The 5,577-nt window shown below is 41.5% G+C and overlaps 1 non-coding gene across 1 annotated transcript; it reads right to left on the minus strand.

The window, feature by feature from the left end:
- Positions 1-775: 775 nt before the first annotated feature.
- Positions 776-883, minus strand: LOC148546112 (small nucleolar RNA R71). The gene has a single exon (XR_015902066.1). It is a non-coding gene; the product is annotated as a small nucleolar RNA R71 (small nucleolar RNA).
- Between the last annotated feature and the right edge of the window lie 4,694 nt (positions 884-5,577).

Raw genomic sequence — 5,577 nt, forward strand, 5'->3', positions numbered from 1 at the left:
ACTAACTCTTTTTCAAAAAATTATTTTCGAAAATTCTCTCTCTCTCTCTCTCTCTCTTATCTGATATCTCCTTCTATTTATTTATTCATCTACTAATACTTCATCTCACCCAAATTCGAACCCCCTCTTCCATCTGTGTTCGAATTTTTTTCTTCTTCTTTTCTTCTACTCACACAGGGACCTCTATACTGTGGTAAAAAGGACCCCCTATTATTATTATTTTTCTGTCCCTCTTTTTCATATGAGCAGGAGCAAGGACAAGAATATTTTTGTTGAAGCAGATCCGGAACCTGAAAGGACTCTGAAGAGGAAACTAAGAGAAGCTAAATTACAACAATCCAACAAGCACCTTTCAGAAATTTTCGAACAAGAAGAGGAGATGGTAGCTGAAAATAATAATAATGCAAGGAGGATGCTCGGTGACTTTACTGTACCTAATTCCAATTTACATGGAAGAAGCATCTCCATTCCTGCCATTGGAGCAAACAATTTTGAGCTGAAACCTCAATTAGTTTCTCTGATGTAGCAGAACTGCAAGTTTCATGGACTTCCATCTGAAGATCCTTTTCAGTTCTTAACTGAATTCTTGCAGATCTGTGATACTGTTAAGACTAATGGAGTAGATCCTGAAGTCTACAGGCTCATGCTTTTCCCTTTTGCTGTGAGAGACAGAGCTAGAGTATGGTTAGACTCTCAACCTAAGGATAGCCTGAACTCTTGGGATAAGCTGGTCAAGGCTTTCTTAGCCAAGTTCTTTCCTCCTCAAAAGCTGAGTAAGCTTAGAGTGGATGTTCAGACCTTCAGACAGAAAGAAGGTGAATCCCTCTATGAAGCTTGGGAGAGATACAAAGGACTGACCAAAAAGTGTCCTTCTGACATGCTTTCAGAATGGACTATCCTGGATATATTCTATGATGGTCTATCTGAATTGGCTAAAATGTCATTGGATACCTCTACAGGTGGATCCATTTACCTAAAGAAAACGCCTGCAGAAGCTCAAGAACTCATTGACATGGTTGCTAATAACCAGTTCATGTACACTTCTGAGAGGAATCCTGTGAGTAATGGGACGCCTATGAAGAAGGGAGTTCTTGAAATTGATACTCTGAATGCCATACTGGCTCAGAATAAAATATTAACTCAGCAAGTCAATATGATTTCTCAGAGTCTGAATGGAATGCAAGTTGCATCCAATAATACTCAAGAGGCGCCTTCTGAAGAAGAGGCCTATGATCCTGAGAACCCTGCAATAGCAGAGGTAGATTATATGGGTGAACCTTATGGAAACACCTATAATCTATCATGGAGAAATCATCCAAATTTCTCATGGAAGGATCAACAAAAGCCTCAACAAGGCTTTAATAATGGTGGAAGAAATAGGTTTAACAATAGTAAACCTTTTCCATTATCCACTCAGCAACAGATAGAGAATTCTGAGCAGAATCTATCTAGCTTAGCAAATTTAGTCTCTGATCTATCTAAGGCCACTGTGAGTTTCATGAATGAAAAAAGATCCTCCATTAGAAATTTGGAAGCACAAGTGGGCCAGCTGAGTAAAAGGATCACTGAAATCCCTCCTAGTACTCTCCCAAGCAATACAAAAGAAAATCCAAAAGGAGAGTGCAAGGCCATTGACATAGTCAACACGGCCGAACCTGGAGAGGAAGGGGAAGACGTAAATCCCAGTGAGGAAGACCTCCTGGGACGTCCAGTGATCAATAAGGAGTTCCCCTTTGAGGAACCAAAGGAATATGAGACTCATCTAGAGACCATAGAGATTCCATTGAACCTCCTTATGCCTTTCATGAGCTCTGACGAGTATTCATCTTCTGAAGAGAATGAGGATGTTACTGAAGAGCAAGTTACCAACTACCTTGGTGCAATCATGAAGCTGAATGCCAAATTATTTGGTATTGAGACTTGGGAAGATGAACTCCCTTGTTCACCAATGAACTAAGTGATCTGGATCAACTGGCATTGCCTCAGAAGAAATAGGATCCTGGAAAGTTCGTAATACCTTGTACTATAGGCAACATGATCTTTGAAAAGGCTCTGTGTGACCTTGGTTCAGGGATAAACCTCATGCCCCTCTCTGTAATAGAGAAACTGGGAATCTTTGGGGTGCAAGCTGCTAAAATCTCATTAGAGATGGCAGACAATTCAAGAAAATAGGCTTATGGACAAGTAGAGGACGTGTTAGTAAAGGTTGAAGGCCTTTACATCCCTGCTGATTTCATAATCCTTGATACTGGGAAGGATGAGGATGAATCCATCATCCTTGGAAGACCTTTCCTAGCCACAGCAAGAGCTGTGATTGATGTTGACAGAGGTGAATTAGTCCTTCAATTGAATGAGGACTCCCTTGTGTTTACAACTCAAGGTTACCTTTCTGTAAACATGGAAAAGAGACATAGTAAGCTTCTCTCAAAACAGAGTCAACCAGAGCCCCCACAGTCAAACTCTAAGTTTGGTATTGGGAGGCCACAACCAAACTCTACGTTTGGTGTTGAACTCCCATATCCAAACTCTAAGTTTGGTGTTGGGGAGTCTCAACAATGCTCTGAAGATCTGTGAGGCTCCATGAGAGCCCACTGTCAAGCTATTGACATTAAAGAAGCGCTTATTGGGAGGCAACCCAATTTTTATTTATCTAATTTTATTTTTCTTGTTCTTTCATGTTTTATTAGGTTCATGATCATGTGGAGTCACAAAATAAATATAAAAATTTAAAACAGAATCAAAAACAGCAGAAGAAAAATCACACCCTGAAGGAAGACCTTACTGGCGTTTAAACGCCAGTAAGAAGCATCTGGCTGGCATTCAACGCCAGAACAGAGCATGGTTCTGGCGCTGAACGCCCAAAATGGGCAGCATCTGGGCGTTTGAACGCCAGAATTGCACCCTGGAAAAGAGCTGGCGCTGAACGCCCAGAACAAGCATGGTTCTGGCGTTCAACGCCAGAAATGGGCAACAAATGGGCGTTCAACGCCCAGAACAAGCACCAATCTGGCGCTGAACGCCCAGAGTTGTGTGCAAGGGCATTTTGCATGCCTAATTTGGTGCAAGGTTGTAAATCCTTGAACACCTCAGGATCTGTGGACCCACAGGATCACCTCAGGATCTGTGGACCCCACAGGATCCCCACCTACCTCCACTCACTTCTTCTGACCCCTCTTTCACACAATCCCATAAACACTCTTCCCCAAAACTCTTCACCAATCACCTCAATCTCTCTTCCCTATAACCACTTCACCACTCACATCCATCCACTCTTCCCCATAAGCCTACCTCATAAACCCCACCTACCTTCAAATTCAAAATCAATTTCCCACCCAAAACCCACCCTTATGGCCGAACCTTACCCCCCCTTCCCTTCCCTATATATAGCCCTCCATTCTTCCTCATTTTCACACAACACAACCCTCTCTTCTCTTCTTGGCCGAATACACCACTCCCTCTTCTCCTCCATATTTTCTTCTTCTTCTTCATCTATTCTTTCTTCTCTTGCTCGAGGGCGAGCAAAATTCTAAGTTTGGTGTGGTAAAAGCATAAGCTTTTTGTTTTTTCATTACCATTGATGGCACCTAAGACTGGAGAATCCTCTAGAAAAGGGAAAGGGAAGACAAAAGCTTCCACCTCCGAGTCATGGGAGATGGAAAGATTCATCTCCAAAGCCCATCAAGACCACTTCTATGATATTGTGGCCAAGAAGAAGGTGATCCCCGAGGTCCCTTTCAAGCTCAAGAAGAATGAGTATCCGGAGATCCGACATGAAATCCAAAGAAGAGGTTGGGAAGTTCTAACAAAACCCATCCAACAAGTCGGCATCCTAATGGTTCAAGAGTTCTATGCCAATGCATGGATCACTAGGAACCATGATCAAAGTAAGAACCCAAACCCAAAGAATTATATTACAATAGTTCGGGGGAAATACTTAGATTTTAGTCCGTAAAATGTGAGGTTGGCGTTTAACTTGCCTATGATGCAAGGAGATGCACGCCCCTACACTAGAAGGGTCAACTTTAATCAAAGGTTGGACCAAGTCCTCAGGGACATATGTGTGGAAGGAGCTCAATGGAAGATTGACTCCAAAGGCAAGCCGGTTCAATTAAGAAGACTGGACCTCAAGCCTGTGGCTAGAGGATGGTTGGAGTTCATCCAACGCTCCATCATCCCCACTAGCAACCGATCTGAAGTTACTGTGGATCGGGCCATCATGATTCATAGCATCATGATTGGAGAGGAAGTAGAAGTTCATGAAGTCATCTCCCTTGAATTCTACAAGATAGCCGAAAAGCCCTCTCCTGGGGCAAGGCTAGCTTTTCCTCATCTTATTTGCCATCTATGTTACTCAGCTGGAGCTTTCATAGAAGGAGACATTCCCATTGAGGAAGAGAAGCCCATCACTAAGAAAAGGATGGAGCAAGCAAGAGAGCCCATTCATGGATCTCAAGAGACGCATGAAGCTCATCACCATGAGATCCCGGAGATGCCTCGAATGCATTTTCCTCCACAAAACTATTGGGAGCAAATCAACACCTTCCTAGGAGAATTAAGTACCAACATGGGACAATTAAGGGTGGAACATCAAGAGCACTCCATCATCCTTCATGAAATAAAAGAAGATCAAAAAGCAATGAGGGAGGAGCAACAAAGACAAGGAAGAGACATAGAAGAGCTCAAGGACATCATTGGTTCCTCAAGAAGGAAACGCCACCATTACTAAGGTGGACTCATTCCTTGTTCTTATTTTCTGTTTTTCGTTTTCTCAATGTTAAGTGCTTATCCATGTTTGTGTCTCATTACATGATCATTAGTATTTAGTAACTTTGTCTTAAAATTATGAATGTCCTATGAATCCATCACCTCTCTTAAATGAAAACTGTTTTAATTCAAAAGAACAAGAAGTACATGAGTTTCGAATTTATCCTTGAACTTAGTTTAATTATATTGATGTGGTGACAATACTTTTTGTTTTCTGAATGAATGCTTGAACAGTGCATATGTCTTTTGAAGTTGTTGTTTAAGAATGTTGAATATGTTGGCTCTTGAAAGAATGATGATAAGGAGACATGTTATTTGATAATCTGAAAAATCATAAAAATGATTCTTGAAGCAAGAAAAAGTAGCAAAGAACAAAGCTTGCAGAAAAAAAAAAAGCGAAAAAATAGAAAAAAAATAAAAAGAAAAAGCAAGCAAAAAAAGCCAAAAGCTCTTAAAACCAAGAGGCAAGAGCAAAAAGCCAATAACCCTTAAAACCAAAAGGCAAGGGTAAATAAAAAGGATCCCAAGGCTTTGAGCATCAGTGGATAGGAGGGCCTAAAGGAATAAAATCCTGGCCTAAGCGGCTAAACCAAGATGTCCCTAACCATGTGCTTGTGGCGTGAAGGTGTCAAGTGAAAACTTGAGACTGAGCGGTTAAAGTCAAGGTCCAAAGCAAAAGAAGAGTGTGCTTAAGAACCCTGGACACCTCTAATTAGGGACTTTAGCAAAGCTGAGTCACAATCTGAAAAGGTTCACCCAATTATGTGTCTGTGGCATTTATGTATCCGGTGGTAATATTGGAAAACAAAGTGC

The sequence above is a fragment of the Arachis ipaensis genome, chromosome B9 (assembly GCF_059453495.1).
Source record: "Arachis ipaensis isolate K30076 ecotype BB chromosome B9, ASM5945349v1, whole genome shotgun sequence".
NCBI lineage: Eukaryota > Viridiplantae > Streptophyta > Magnoliopsida > Fabales > Fabaceae > Arachis > Arachis ipaensis.